The 17,891-nt window shown below is 33.2% G+C and overlaps 1 protein-coding gene across 1 annotated transcript in view; it reads left to right on the forward strand.

Moving 5' to 3' along the window:
- The first annotated feature begins 5,714 nt into the window (after positions 1 to 5,714).
- Positions 5,715 to 17,891, forward strand: part of LOC140156816 (uncharacterized) — a 188,488-nt gene continuing 176,311 nt past the window's right edge. Inside the window, exon 1 of the mRNA XM_072179802.1 lies at positions 5,715 to 6,290. The gene's annotated coding sequence lies outside the window, so the exon portion shown is untranslated. The remainder of the gene's footprint in view (positions 6,291 to 17,891) is intronic.

Here is a 17,891-nt window from a genome sequence, read left to right on the forward strand (position 1 = left end):
GGATTTTTTCCCCAAAACACCAAAAAAAAATTAGGTCTTTTGGGAAAAAATCCATAGCTTCAATATGAAAGGTCAAAATTTTCAATTGACCGTCGGCTTTTTCCTCCTGCTACATACACTTTAAGAATATATCATTAGATTTATATAATTTACTTCGAGGACTGTTATATATCAAAATTCGAAAAATATCAAATTTTTATAATTTGTCATAAAATTTGTACTATATTGTGATTTTCAAAAAATGAAAATTATTTGATATCAGAAAGACATGCTTCGTATTCAGAATACAATTCGATAGGTCTGAGGTGCTCTCATGTGCCACAAAAAATACCGTCGAAACGCAATAAACGCTCATTTTAGATCCCTTAAATGTTTTGTTATATAGGCCTACTGAAGTCCACATTCTGAAATTTGCTGCACTGAAGATACTGTAGTCGAATTTATTGCTGTATACTGTACAGCGGTTTTGACCCTACCGAAGATAGCATTGTTCAATTTATTGCTATCTACTGAAGACAGCATTGTTGAGTTTATTGCTATCTACTGAAGAGTGAAGACAGCATTATTGGATGCATTGCTATGTACTGATGACAGTATTGTTGAGTGTATTGCTATCTACTGAAGACAGCATTGTTGAGTTTATTGCTATCTACTGAAGACAGAATTGTTGTGTTTATTGCTATCTACTGCAGACCGTATTCTTGAATGAATTTAGTACATTCTGAAATTTGTTGATGCACTGAAGAAACTGCAGTCGAATTTATTGCTGTATACTGTACAGCGCTGTTGACACTATTAGTATATAATGAAGACAGTGTCGTTGAAGTTTGGTTATTTACTGAACAGCGTTGATGATTTTATTGGTATATTGAAGGCAGCGATGTTTAGATAGCGTTGTTAACATATTGGTATCTATTGAACATGGGGTTGTTGAATGTCTCTTGCTATCTACTGAAGATAGCATTGTTGGGTATAGTGCTATCTACTGAAGACAGCATTGTTCAATTTATTGCTATCTATATCAAAAGCCAGCACTGCTGAGTTCAGTTTAGTGCTATCTACTGAAGACAGCATTGTTGAGTTTAGTGCTATCTACTGAAGACAGCATTTTTCAATTTATTGCTATCTACTGAAGACAGCATTGTTGAGTTTATTGCTATCTACTGAAGAGTGAAGACAGCATTGTTGTATTTTGCGCTATCTACTGAAGACAGAATTGTTGCGTGTATTGCTATCTACTGAAAACAGCATTGTTCGATTTATTGCTATCTACTGAAGAGAGTATTGTTCGATTTATTGCTATCTACTGAAGAGAGTATTGTTTAATTTATTGCTATATACTGAATACAGCATTGTTGAGTTTATTGCTAACTACTGAAGACAGCATTGTTGAATTTAGTGCTATATCTACTGAAGACAGCATTGTTGCGTTTATTGCTATTTAATGAAGACATTTTATTGTTATCTACCGAAGACAGTGTTGTTGAGTTTATTATTATCTACCGAAGACAGTATTGTTGTGTATATTAATTGCTATCTACTGAAGACAGCATTGTTGAATGTATTGCTATCTACTAAGACAGCATTGTTGCGTTTATTGCTATCTAATGAAGACAGTTTATTAATTGTTATCTACCGAAGACTGGGAGACAGCATTGTTGCGTTTATTGCTATCTAATGAAGACATTTTATTGTTATCTACCGAAGACAGTGTTGTTGAGTTTATTATTATCTACCGAAGACAGTATTGTTGTGTATATTAATTGCTATCTACTGAAGACAGCATTGTTGAATGTATTGCTATCTACTAAGACATCATTGTTGCGTTTATTGCTATCTAATGAAGACAGTTTATTAATTGTTATCTACCGAAGACAGTATTGTTGAATTTAGTGCTATATCTACTGAAGACAGCATTGTGCGTTTATTGCTATCTAATGAAGACAGTTTATTGTTATCTACCGAAGACAGTGTTGTTGAGTATATTAATATCTTCTGAAGACAATACTGTTGAGTGTATTGCTATCTACTGAAGACAGCATTGTTGAATTTAGTGCTTTATCTACTGAAGACAGCATTGTGCGTTTATTGCTATCTAATGAAGACAGTTTATTGTTATCTACCGAAGACAGTGTTGTTGAGTATATTAATATCTTCTGAAGACAATACTGTTGAGTGTATTGCTATCTACTGAAGACAGCATTGTTGAATTTAGTGCTATATCTACTGAAGACAGCATTGTTGCGTTTATTGCTATCTAATGAAGACAGTTTATTGTTATGTACCGAAGACAGTGTTGTTGAGTTTATTGCTATCTACTGAAGACAGCATTGTTGAGTATATTAATATCTTCTGAAGACAATACTGTTGAGTGTATTGCTATCTACTGAAGACAGCATTGTTACGTTTAGTACTATCTACTGAAGACAGCATTTTTCAATTTATTGCTATCTATTAAAGACAGCATTGTTGAGTTTATTGCTATCTACTGAAGAGTGAAGACAGCATTGTTGCGTTTAGTGCTATCTACTGAAGAGAGTATTGTTTAATTTATTGCTATATACTGAATACAGCATTGTTGAGTTTATTGCTAACTGTTGCAGACAGCATTGTTGCGTTTATTGCTATCTACTGAAGACAGCATTGTTGAATTTAGTGCTATATCTACTGAAGACAGCATTGTTGCGTTTATTGCTATCTAATGAAGACAGTTTATTGTTATCTACCGAAGACAGTGTTGTTGAGTTTATTGTTATCTACCGAAGACAGTATTGTTGTGTATATTGCTATCTACTGAAGACAGCATTGTTGAATTTAGTACTATCTACTGAAGACGGCATTGTTTAATTTATTGCTCTATTCGGAATACAGCATTGTCAAGTTTATTGCTAACTGTTGAAGACAACATTGTTGCGTTTAGTGCTATCTACTGAAGACAGCATTATTGCCTTTATTGCTATTTACTGAAGACCGCATTGTTGAATTTAGTACTATCTACTGAAGACCGGCATTGTTGAATTTATTGCTATATACTGAATACAGCATTGTTGAGTTTATTGCTAACTGCTGAAGGCAGCATTGTTGCGTTTATTGCTATCTACGGAAGACAGCATTGTTTAATTAATTGCTATCTACTGAAGACAGCATTGTTGAGTTTATTGTTATCTATTGAAGACAGTATTGTTGAGTTTATTGTTATCTACCGAAGACAGTATTGTTGTTTTTATTGTTATCTACCGAAGACAGTATTGTTGAGTATATTGCTATCTTCTAAAGACAATACTGTTGAGGGTATTGCTATCTACTGAAGACAGCATTGTTGAATTTAGTGCTATCTACTGAAGACAGCATTGTTGCGTTTATTGCTATCTACTGAAGACAGCATTGTTTAAATTATTTATTGCTATCTACTGAAGACAGCATTGTTGAGTTTATTGCTATCTACTGAAGATCCGATTATTATTATTATTATTATTATTATTATTATTATTATTATTATTATTATTATTATTATTATTATTATTATTATTATTATTATTATTATTAGTGTAGTGTTATTATCATTATTATTATTATTATTATTTATTATTATTATTATTATTATTATTATTATTATTATTATTATTATTATTATTATTATTATTATTATTATTATTATTATTATTATCTCTACTTTGCGTAAGACAGCCTGGACGAAACCGTGGGATATCTCTCACTATAGCGTCGCCCCACCCCCACCTCCACCTCCAGCGCCACCACAACACATGTAAGCCCATATTGGTCTACGAGTTGTCGTACCGTATGACCATTATTGAAAACCAGAAATAAATGTTTTTAAAAACAGCATTGTGTTAGACTAATTTTAAAACGTCTGAAGGGAAACGCTTGTTTATATAGATGTTTAGATAGCGTTGATGACTTATTGGTATCTATTAAACATGGGGTTGTTGAATTTCTCTTGCTATCTACTGAAGACAGCACTGTTGGGTATAGTGCTATCTACTGAAGACAGCATTGTTCAATTTATTGCTATCTATATCTGAAGCCAGCACTGTTGCGTTTAGTGCTATCTACTGAAGACAGCATTGTTCAATTTAGTACTATCTACTGAAGACGGCATTGTTTTAGTTTATTGCTAACTGCTGAAGACAACATTGTTGCTAGACTACCCCGCCGTAGTCCACTTGCCCATTGTGCATACTCTGGATATTGTATTTAAGCTTAAAACTCTGATTTAATTAATGTGTCCATCTGACCCTACTCCCTCTGTTTGTTAGCTTCCCAAAGGGGACTATACTTTGGATTGCGGTTTACATGCTTAACACGGCTGTCTATGAGCTTCTATGGATGAGGTTGTCGGAAATCTGGCCTACTAAAATTGGCCATGATGTAATGCATCTTTAAATGGATTTGGCTTGTGATTGGTCGCCCAGATATGTTGCGTTGTTGCGTTTATTGCTATCTACTGAAGACAGCATTGTTCAATTTATTATTATCTACCGAAGACAGCATTGTTGCGTTAATTGCTATTTACTGAAGACCGCATTGATGAATTTAGTACTATCTACTGAAGACGGCATTGTTTAATTAATTGCTATCTATACTGAAGACAGTATTGTTGATTTTATTGTTATCTATTGAAGACAGTATTGTTGAGTTTATTGTTATCTACCGAAGACAGTATTGTTGAGTTTATTGTTATCTACCGAAGACAGTATTGTTGAGTATATTGCTATCTACTGAAGACAGTACTGTTGAGTGTATTGCTATCTGCTGAAGACATCATTGTTTAATTTATTGCTATCTACTGAAGACAGCATTGTTGAGTTTATTGCTATCTCCTGAAGATCCTATTATTATTATTATTATTATTATTATTATTATTATTATTATTATTATTATTATTATTATTATTATTATTATTATTATTATTATTATTATTTCTACTTTGCATAAGACAGCCTGGACGAAACCGTGGGATATCTCTCACTAGGCTCCCCCACCACCCACCCACCCCCACCACCACCACCACATCACATGTAAGCCCATATAGGTATATGAGTTGTCGTACCGTATATGACCATTATTGAAAACCAGAAATAAATGTTTTTAAAAACAACATTTTGTTAAACTAATTTTGAAACCTCTGAAGGGGAATGCTTGTTTATATCAGAGCATTCAATCATAAATTCACCTCACACCATTTGCCGACAAATCTGCACTGTATTTGTGTGGGCTTATAATCACAACCCACATAATGTTTTTTATCACATTTAAACCCAATAACACCTTTAAATAGTACTAGGCATAATACAATTACCAAAGTGATTAGGAAATCATTAATTTGTTTATAACTACCATGAGGAAACCAAAGACACCCACCACCACATTTTACTCGCATCAATTACCGAGATCACGGAGAGGTAAAGAACACTCGTGGGCATAAGGAACGAGCAAAACATTCTTTCTACTATAAATTAAATTACAGGTCCATTCAAAAATAACTGTTAATGTTGGTGTTAACTTTCTGCTGCATAAGTGTTTGAGGAAGAATAATTTTGCAAAATTATTTCAAATTCTTTTTAAAATCTCAGCTCTTTAAAATCCAGGGGCTGGTAAAATCTATTTGCTCACAACAGCGCCACCAAACCGCCACTCAGAATCACATTTTTTCCTTCGTAAATTAAAGCAAAGACGCCACCGCACCATCTCCTCATTATTTGCATCCACGATATTATCCCTGTGTTTCCAGGCACTTGTCATCTCATGCCAGTATCTAGTGGCACGCTGAGTCAGTAGTAGCTTCAAGGCTAGGTTGACCCGGCTCGCCAAGGTGACACCAAACCAATTTAGTCACCAGCTTCGCCCCCATTTATTTAGATAATCATCTCTAACGGGACTCATCACTTATATCAGAATCTCTCTTTGTAAAGTTAGTAGTCTTGTCGTGGATAGCAAGCTGACTTGTACAGGAGAAAGCTGACCAAATTGGATCGCCTCCCAGGTACTACTATTTAACCATATACCAGAAGCGAGATTATAGCAACTTGGATGGTATCACATTACCTTTTAACCTGATTGCTGACACCGATATTTGAAAGTGATAATAAACTGTTTTTCTGCTTGCATTATCATCAACTGATACATTTTCACGACATATACAATCTCAGTAAGGTTCATTTGCTTTGTGAGACCCAGAGGCTGTTGTGACTTGAAGCCCGTGACAACATTGTACCAGACGCCTGGTTGCTCTTGATTTAATTGTCAATTTCGTGGCCTGCCAGCAACAGGTATGTATCTTCCTTATTAACTTCATTTGTATACCTTACTATACTCACAGGCTAGGGAGAATTGTTAAAAATCAACACTAAAGTTTGATAGCAATAATGTATTGTTTTCCTATATCATATAAATTGTCAATAGGACCAATGCACAACTACTTGGATACAAGTAGAAATTGTACTGATTATGATAAAATTCAGAATTTTCAGCCAATGGTTATAATAGTGCAATCAAACAAATTCTATCTTCAGAGATATCAGTATATTAAATAATGCTGTTCTCTGTAGTTTGCAATAAATTCTGCAATGCTTGATAGCGATACATTCAACAACACCGTCGTCAGTATTCATCAATGTTGTCTTCAGTAGATATCAATAAATTCAACAACGTTGATTTCAGTATTGATAACAATTATTGGTTAATGCTGTATTCAGTAAATACCGGGCACGGTGGCTCAGTGGTTACGGCCTTGGACTCATAATCTGAGAGCTTGCTTGATGTGCATGGGTTCGAGTCCCCATCCCACCACCGTGTTGCGCCCTTGGGCAAGGCGCTTTGCCTCGCTTGCCTCACACGGTTGTTTGATGTATATAGAAATGGCTTCATTATTAACTAAATGCAAACTATAGATGGCGCTATGTATATTAAATCACATTTCTCTATTTGCAAGAGGTAGGTGATTAATACTGCCATTAAAACAGCTGGAATAGGTGAAACAAGCAACAAGGAAATTTTATAAACATATTTGATCAAACTATAAAAGGAATTATTTGTATTAAAAGCTTGAAAGAGTAATTTCCAGTAACTAAATAGCGCCACCAATTTTGTCATTAATAAGCACATTTTATATCCGAAAAAGCTTTACAAAATGCTATAAACGTGAATAATTTTGTAAAAGAGGGGAAATCAAAGTTGCGAATGACTCAAAAGTAAAAAAATGACCTAAAATTTGGATGATACATTATGTTTTGTTTGAAAAACTAATAAATGATCCCATCAAACAACCGTGCTCACCCCACCCAGGTGCAATGGGAAGGTGTTAGGGGTTGTCACAGTCGTTGCACTGATGAATCCTGCGCCAATTGTAGGCTGCAAACGTGGTTCCGACATATTCTAATGACGGCGGAATAAATGTAAAGCGCTTTGAGGCTGTTTGTGGCATAAAGCGCTATATAAATATCTACATTTATTTAAATAAAAAAAACCTTTATTAATGCTGTCTCCAGTTGACAGCGATGAATCCAATGGCGTTATTTTCAGTAGATAGTGACAATTTGCAAATTTAAAAGCCCACTCAGTGATTTGCTCGTTCAGAAAATGATAAAAATCATCAAATTAAGTTTGCCCATTTGTTAGATGAATTGATGTGCTAACACAGCCTGCAAATGGTTGAGCCGAAAGTCGTATATTAAAGACAGTTAGCTGTATGTATTTGAATGGGGTCTCAACTTTGTCAATACTGCTGTTTTCCTTGTTGTTTTGCCAAATTTCGATTTTAAAAATACCCAATGACAATTTTAACGACTTATTCTTCACTTTTTAGTAATTTGTACGTAATAATTTGTTTGTAGTAATTTTTACACTCTCGCTGGGATCACTGAATGGGCCTTTAACTATGCTGTCTTCATTAGATAGCAATGATTCATCAACGCTGTCTTTAGTATAGATAGCAATAAATTCAACGCCGTCTTCAGTATAGCAATATATTCAACAACGCTGTCTTTTGTAGACAGTAACAAATTCAACAACACTATCCTCAGTAGATAACAATAAATTTATCAATGCTGTCTTCAGTAGATAACAATAAATGCATCAACGCTGTGGTCAGTAGATAGCTATAGATTTATCAATGCTGCATTCAGTGTTGCAATAAATGCAAGGAGGCTATCTTCCGTAAATAGCAACTAATTCAAGAACGCTATTTTTAGTAGATAGCAACAAATTTAACAACGCTGTCTTCAGTAGATAAGAATAAGTTCATCAGCTATATCTTCAGTAGATAGCAATAAACTCGATAACGCTACCTTCAGTAAATAGCAACAAATTTAATAATGTTATCTTCAGTAGATATAAACAAATTTAACGCTGTCTTCAGTAAATATGAATAAATTCAACAACGCTGTTTTCAGCAGATAGCAATGAATTTAAGATAGTAATAGATTTACCAATGCTGCATTCAATGTAATAAATTTAACAACGCTATCTTCCGTAGATAGCAATAAATTCAAGAATGCTATCTTTAATAGATAGCAACAAATTTAACAACGCTGTCTTCAGTAGATAGGAATAAATTTAACAACGCTGTCTTCAGTAGATAGCAATAAATTTAATAACGCTGTCTTCAGTAGATAGCAATAAATTCAACAGCGCTACCTTTAGCAGATAGCAACAATTTAATAGCGCTATCTTCAGTAGATAGCTAGCTATGAGTTTACCAATGCCACATAAAAGCCACATAAAAGGGCGTCTCTTAACTAGTAAAAAGGGTGAACATATTATCTAGTTTGAATAGACACGAAACAAAATCTATCAAAATTATGCCATATAGTAGAATGTCTTTCATATAAATGCTCGTGTACATTATGATTAAGCTGAGCATATTTGACAGTAATGGATAATAGATGCCAATTATTTGAAAGCACTGGTTGCTATGGCGTTAAGATTGACACAGGAAACAAAGCATGAAATCGTGTAGAATGATTTTTGTTTGATTAGAGCAGCATCTAATTATCATTATCATCTACTTTTTTAAATCACACTGGTACAGTGAAATATAGCATACTTGCATACCTTTTTGAACATTATTTTGTAGTTTTTGTAGTCTAATAGCCGAGGGAACATTGTTATTACATTATCGGCTTCAAGTTCAAAAATATAGTAGTGAAATGATATGTCAATTCTTTATTTACAATTATATGATTTCAGATAATTAAAACATCAATCATACGTAGCATTTTATATGACTAATACTTACCAATGTATTCAGAATATCTGCCTGTACATGTGTGTAAACATCATTGCTTCTTTTGTTTTTATTACAAATGTAATGTTATCTGTATTAGCTTGATGTTACTAATGTACTTATCATTTTGTGCTTTCATTGATATCGTCATGGCGATGTGATATGATCAATTGGTTGATTGGTTGATTGGTTGATTAATTAATTAATTAATTGATTTATTTATTTATTGATTGATTGATTGATTGATTGATTAATTAATTGATTCATTCATTCATTCATTTAGCTCGATACTTGATGAGCAGGTGCGTGATGAGTATGATGAGGCAAACTTTTGATGAATGTGTGGAAACGGTATTTAAAAAAAACGGGAATAAAATTGAACAATTATCAACAAAAACAAAATGGGAGAGCAAATATTTGTTTTTCGTCTTCTTCTGTATGTGTTGCCCTGTTGCTGATCAGTTTCTTTAAAATTATTTTTTCTTCTTTCCTGTTGCCGGGGCTGTTTTGCCCTGCTGTTGGTCAGTTTCATTAAGTTAAAAGCACAACAAGGCTAATTTAGGGGAAGTCTGTAAGAATTGCCCCGACACGAATTTACCTTATCATTGCCATTCACATTATTACGTGAAATTGGTGATAGTTGCATTCCTGATTATATTAAGGGCTGGGGTATGAACGTTTGGACAGTATTTATTTTGGGACATTAGAGCACATCAGACATATCGAATTGCATTCTGAATACGAAGAATGTCATTCTGATATCAAATAATTTTGATTTTTGAAATTCGCAATTTAATACACATTTTATGGCAAATCATTAAAAATTGATATTTTTGATATTTAACAGTTCTTGAAGTAAACTTTATAAATCTGATGATTTATACTTAAAAGTGTATGTAGGTGGGATGAAAAGCCGACGATCAATTGAAAATTTTGACCTTTCGTATTGAAGATATGGATTTTTTTCCCAAAACACCAAAAAAATTAGGTCTTTTGGGGAAAAATCCATATCTTCAATATGAAAGGTCAAAATTTCAATTGACCGTCGGCTTTTCCTCCTGCTACATACACTTTAAGAATATATCATTAGATTTATATAATTTACTTCGAGGACTGTTATATATCAAAAATTTGAAAAAATCAAATTTTTATAATTTGTCATAAAATTTGTATTATATTGTGATTTTCAAAAATGAAAATTATTTGATATCAGAAAGACATGCTTCGTATTCAGAATGCAATTCGATAGGTCTGAGGTGCTCTCATGTCCCACAAAAATACTGTCGAAACGCAATAAACGCTCATTTTAGATCCCTTAAGCATGGACCTTATCTATTTCTCATGAAAATTAAATCCCAAGCTGCTTGCGGCATGGCCCGTGGATTGCTTGTTTAATCACCTTAACCCACGAGGCTTTGGCCTTGCCATTATGGTCATTTCAACAAACACCCTCCAGTAGCACATCACTGGTATAATAATTCACATGCGTAGGCTACAATTTACTCAGTGAACAAAAAACAACAAACTTATTCAGACTTTCTTACAAAATCATAGATTATATTATTTTTACTTCCCTGTTCACTTTTTGTTCGCAGAAAAACAACAAACAAAACACCCACATAATTGTAATGCTATCAAAGCTGCTAAAGAAGTACATAAATCATGAGAATTGTCATATTTTCACATCGGTGTTTTTTAAAACAACAACATGTATCACATTAGAATATTGCTGTAGCAAATGTCGGTTTTTAAGTCCAATTTTTCAGCAAATCTGATTAGCTGAATAAATCTCAGGATCCCGAAAATGATTTTAAAAAGCTCAGATTTTGTCACAAGATATAGCACCAATCGGTCTGGCAAATCTTACCGTTTTATATCAGGCTTACCACTGAGAAATTGCTTTAAAAAGACACACCAGTAAGTTGTTGTAGCTTCAAATACCTAGGCTACACATTTAGTTTATGCCTTTAGTAAGATAGTAAGTTCCATCGATTTTTAGATTTGCATATCATGCTTTTTAATATATTATGCACTTGAGATTATGTAGAAATTAAAACATAAGACGAAACAAGTGAACCACCTGACAAAATAGAACTATCAAAACAACATTTAAAAAACACCAAAGCAAAGGATAAAAGAACAAGAACATTATAATGCAATGATGACGTCCACAGAAGTATCGATAAATTAAAAACACGCAATAAAAATTTTAGAGGGAAATATTCATCACATCTATTGAAACTCGTACGGTATTACTTCTTATTGAAAAGGAATAAGATACATATTAATGCAGAGAAATATACGTCTATTTACAACAATATTTTAGTAATAAATAATGAAAACATGATAATTTATTCTTCAGCGCTATTGATCCTGCGAACAATCTGTACTCCTTACATTGAAACCCCGTCAAGTGTTGACACAAAACAGCAGCTATTGATGCTATAATGAGGCTCGGGTGAACCAGAATTATTTTAAAAGCTTTGATCAGTTCCAGTTTCAGTAAATATTTATTACAGTCATAATTCACATCGTACAAAACGTATCCAATGATTTTCACGACACATACAATCTTAGTAAGGTTCATTTTGCTTTGTGAGACCCAGAGGCTGTTGTGACTTGAAGCCCGTGACGTAATTGTACCAGACGCCTGGTTGCTCTTGATTTAATTGTCAGTTTCGTGGCTGGCCTGCAACAGGTATGTATCTTCCTCATTAACTTCATTTGTATACCTCACTACACTCACAGGCTGGGGAGAATTGTTCAAGTCTACACTAAAGTTTGAAAGCAATAATGTATTGTTTTCCTATATCATATAAATTGTCAATAGGACCAATGCACAACTACTTGGATACAAGTAGAAATTGTACTGATTATGATAAAATTCAGAATTTTCAGCCAATGATTATAATAGTGCAATCAAACATATTCTATCTTCAGAGTAATAATTAAATAATGCTGTTTTCAGTAGTTAGCAATAAATTCTGCAATGCTAAATAGCGATACATTCAACAACGCCATCTTCAATATTCATCAATGTTGTCTTCAGTAGATATCAACAAATTCAACAACGTTGATTTCAGTATAGATAACAATAAATTGGTAAATGCTGTATTTAGTAAATAAAAAACATTTATTAATGCTGTCTCAAGTAGACAGCGATGAATTTAAATGCGTTATTTTTAGTAGATAGCGACAAATCTAAAGGCCCATTCAGTGATTTGCTCGTGCAGAAAATGATAAAAATCATCAAAATTAAGTATTTTGCACCTTTGTTAAAAGAATATATGTGCTAACAGACCCTGCAAGTGGTTGAGCTGAAAGCCGTATATTAAAGACAGTTAGCTGTATGCATTTGAATTGGGCTTCAACTTAATCAATACTGCTGTTTTCCTCGTTGTTTTGCCAAATTTCGATTTTGAAAATACTCTATGACAGTTTTAACGACATATTCTTCACTTTTTAGTAACTTGTACTCAATTTAAATTTTTTACACTCTCGCTGGGATCACTGAATGGGCCTTTAATTATGCTGTCTTCCTTAGATAGCAATAATTCATCAACGCTGTCTTCAGTAGATAGCAATAAATTCAAAGCCGTCTTCAGTATAGTAATATATTCAACAACGCTGCCTTTGGTAGACAGTAACAAAATTCAACAACAGTATCTTCAGTAGATAACAATAAATTTATCAATGCTGTCTTCAGTTGATAACAATAAATGCATCAACACTGTCGTCAGTAGATAGCTATAGATTATCAATGCTGCATTCAGTGTAGCAATTCAGTGTAGCTATCTTCCGTAAATAGCAATTAATTCAAGAACACTATCTTTAGTAGATAGCAACAAATTTAACAACGCTGTCTTCAGTAGATAAGAATAAATTCATCAGCTATATCTTCAGTAGATAGCAATAAACTCGATAACGCTACCTTCAGTAGATAGCAACAAATTTAATAATGTTATCTTCAGTAGACATAAACAAATTTAACGCTGTCTTCAGTAAATATGAATAAATTCTACAACGCTGTTTTCAGTAGATAGCAATGAACTTAAGATAGCAATAGATTAATCAATGCTGCATTCAATGTAATAAATTTAACAACGTTATCTTCCGTAGATAGCAATAAATTCAAGAATTTAACAATGCTGTCTTCAGTAGATAAGAAAAAATTCAACAACTATTATCTTCAGTAGATAACAATAAATTCGACAACGCTATACCTTCAGTATAGCAACAAATGTAATAACGTTATCTTCAGTAGATAGCTATACGTTTATCATTGTCACATAACAGCTACATGAACATAAAATTATGTCCATTAACTAGTACAAATGATGAACATATTATCTAGTTTGAATAGACACGAAACAAAATTTATCAAAATTATGCCATAAAGTACAATGTCTTTTATATAGATGCTCGTGTACATTATGATTAAGCTGAGCATATTTGACAGTAATGGATATTAGATACCAATTATTTGAGAGCACTGGTTGCTATGGCGTTACGATTGACACAGGAAACAAAGCATGAAATCGTGTAGAATGATTTTTGTTTGATTAGAGCAGCATCTAATTATTATTATCATCTACTTTTTTTTTTTAAATCACACTGATACAGTGAAATATAGCATACTTGCATACCTTTTTGAACATCATTTTGTGTTTTTTGTAGTCTAATAGCCCGAGGGAAAATTGTTATTACATTGGCGGCTTCAAGTTCAGAAATACAGTAGTGAAATGTATATGTCAATTCTTTATTTACAATTATATGACTTCAGATAATTAAAACATCAATCATACGTAGCATGTTATGTGACTAATACTTACCGAAGTATTTAGAATATCTGCCTGTACATGTGTGTAAACATCATTGCTTCTTTTTTATTACAAATTTAATGTTATCTGTATTAGCTTGATGTTACTACTGTACTTATCATTATATCGTTATGGCGATGTGATATGATCAATGGTTGATTGTTTATTGATTAGTTGATTGATTGATTGATTGACAGTGCACGATTTTAGCTTGTTCCTTTAAGTACCATTTTCTCTGTTGCCGCGGCAACACGCTCAGAAGGTGCGTGATGAGTATGATGAGGTAAACTTTGGATGAATATGTGGAAACGGAAAAAAAAAAAAAAAATATTTATTTCAAAAAACGGGAATAGATTGATCAAATTTGAACATCAACAAAAAGTGGAAGAGCAAACATTTGTTTTTCTTCTTCACCCTTGTTACCGTATGTGATGCCCCGTTGCTGGTCAATTTCTTTGAATTATTGCTTTCTTTTTCTTTCCTGTTGCCATACCTTGTTATCGTTTTGCCCTGTTGTTGTTCAGTTTCATTAAGTTAAAAGCACAACAAGGCTAAGTCTGAAAAAGAGATGGGCCCTTTGGCCGGTAAGAACTGCATGCTCCGACACGAATTTACCTTACCTTACCTTTGTCATTCACATTATTACGTGAAATTGGTCATAGTTGCATTCCTGATTATATTAAGCATGGACCTGATCTATTTCTCATGAAAATTAAATCCCAAGCTGGCTGATGCTAGTGGCATGGCCCATGGATTGCTTGTTTAATCACCTTAACCCACGAGGCTTTGGCCTTGCCATGCCATTATGGTCATTTCAACAAACAACCTCCAGGAGCACATCACAGGTATAATAATTAACATGCGTAGGCAACAATTTACTCAGTGAACAAAAAACAACAAACTTATACAGACTTTCTTACAAAATCATGGATTATATTATTTTTACTTCACTCTTCACTTTTTCTTCGCAGAAAATCAACAAACAAAACACCCACATAATTGTAATGCTATCAAAGCTGCTAAAGAAGTACATAAATCATGATAATTGTCATATGATCACATCGGTGTTTTTTTAAAACAACAACATGTAACACATTAAAATATTGCTGTAGCAGATGCCGGTTTTTAAGTCCGGATCCCGAAAATGATTTTCAAAAAGCTCAGATTTTATCCCAAAATATAGCAGCCACCAACCGGCCTGGCAAATCTTACCGTTTTATATTAGGCCTACCACTGAGAAATTGCTTTAAAAACAGCAAGATACAAATGTAGCTTCAAGTTGGTACACATAAGTTTCGTTTATGTCTATAGTAAGATAGTAAGTTCCATCGATTTAATATTTGCGCTTGGTGTTTATTTTGACCAGCGAGCTTTATTATTGTACGTTTTAATGCAAGTACATTTCACTGATCACACATCCAGAAAATAGCTTGTAAAATAAAACAAATCAGCTCACTCGTGTATCAAAATGCAGGAGCATAAATAGGAAAATAATGTATGATATAAAAAGAATAGTGCTTATGCGTTTCTTTAGTTAACGTTCGAAAAAATACTACCAATGGTCGAATATTGGTAGCTATTAAAACGATAAATTGCTTTTAAGTAAAAATGCATATCATTCTGTTTAATATATGCTCTGGAGATAATCATATGTAGAGGTAAAAACAAAAGACAAAACAAGTGAACAACTAAACAAAATAGAACTATCAAAACAATATTTAAAAAACACCAAAGCAAAGGATAAAAGAACAAGAACATTATAATGCCATGATGACGTCCACAGAAGTATCGAATTAAAAACACGCAATAAGGTTTATAGAGGGTAATATTCATACACATCTATCGAAAATCGTACGGTATTACTTCTTATTTGAATAGGAATAAGATACATATTAAATGCAGAGTAAATATACATCTATTTACAGCAATATTTTAGTAAAAACAATGAAAACATGATAATTTATTCTTCAACAGTTTTGATCCTGCAAAGAAGCTGTACTCCTTACATTGAAACCCCGTCAAGTGTCGACACAAAACAGCAGCTTTTGATGCTATATAATGAGGCTCGGCTGAACCAGAATTATGTTAAAGATTTTCAGCTTTGATCAGTTCCAGTTTCAGTTAATATTTATTACGGTCATAATTCACATCGGACAAAAATAAGTGAGCAGGCAATTCTGGCTTACGAGTAAAAACAAATATTATAACTGATTCATCACACTGCTTAGTTTGATATTTTTAGACGCTGTTATGGTTGTTTAGAATTTACACAACGCCATTTATTATGCACTTAGCTAATTTTAGTCAGCAGCTTCGCCGCTAACGGGAGTCGCCATTTATATCAGAATCTATTTTTATGAAGTTTTGTGGATAGACCAAATTGAATCGCCTCCCAGGTATTACTATTTAACCATACCACAAGCAAGATATTGGAAAGTGATAATAAACTGTTTTTCTGCTTGTTTTATCATCAACTGATACATTTTCACAACATCTACGATCGTAGAATTAAGGTTCATTTGCTTTGTAAGACCCAGAGGCTATTGTGACTTGAAGCCCGTGACGAAATTGTATCAGACGCCTGGTTGCTATTGATTTAATTGTCAATTTAGCTTAGGGAGAATTGTTCAAAGTCAACACCAACGTTTGATAGCAATAATGTATTGTTTTCCTATATCACATCAATAGGACCAATACTAAACCAATGCACAAAAACTTAGGTAAATAGGTAGAGATGGAAGATCATGTTGATAAATTCAACAACGCTGTCTTCAGTAGATAGCAATAAATTCAACACCGCTGTCTTCAGTAGATAACAATAAAAGCAACAGTGCTGTCTTCAGTAGATAGCAATAAACTCAACAACACTGTCTTCAGTAAATAGCAATAAACTCAACAACGTTATCTTCAGTAGATGGCAATAAATGTATCAACTGTCTTCAGTAGATATAATAAATTTACCAACACTGTCTTCAGCAGATAGCTATAAATTTAACAATACTGCCTTTAGCATAGCAATGAATTTATCAATTCTGCCTTTAGTAGTTAACCGGAAAGTTAACAATTGGTTTTTATGGATTCTGTAAAAATGTCACTATAACAAAACAAATTTCAGTATAAAAAAGCATTGATTGGTTCAAAATTGGACACAATATTCATTTTGGCCAATCGGCAGATATAGTTCTTATGGGGTTAAGCACCTTTGACACAGCGAAGAAGCTGCACTTATTATAAACATATACATTGTGTTTCTAAGAAGCCCTGCCAAGTGTCGCCAAATAGCAACTAACTATATTGACCTATTGACAAGCAGAAATAATTGTGCGATTTTCAGGCTTGATCATTTCAAGGATCAGTAAATATTCATTTGATAAAGTCATATTCACATCGTACAAAAATCAGTGAGTGACAAGCATATCAAAATACACCCAATTAAAGGCAAATTATTTTAATAAATTTACATCAAAAGGTACATCTTTTGTTTAACATAATATACTTTGCTAGTATTTTCTCAAAGAAGCTGTTTTATTTATACTGTAAGGTATTGAGTTTTGTTAGCGTTCTGTTTAGAAACACTTTATCAGTTAAAATGGATGCAAAACTAAAAATCTCGGCAGGATGTTGAATAATTGTCACGTTTCTATTTAGTTTGATAACAAGGTGTCATACATTTCCTTTGCCATAAAAGCTTTTTATGAACAGGCAGGAGATTAAAAATGCTAGATACTGTGTTCTATTTTACTTTGATCTCTTTTCTTAAGTTTCCATTTAGGAAATGTTTGTAGCAGTGGTAAATGGTGGAAGGAAACGCGATGTTATAATCGCAT

The sequence above is a fragment of the Amphiura filiformis genome, chromosome 7 (assembly GCF_039555335.1).
Source record: "Amphiura filiformis chromosome 7, Afil_fr2py, whole genome shotgun sequence".
Taxonomy (NCBI): Eukaryota; Metazoa; Echinodermata; class Ophiuroidea; order Amphilepidida; family Amphiuridae; genus Amphiura; species Amphiura filiformis.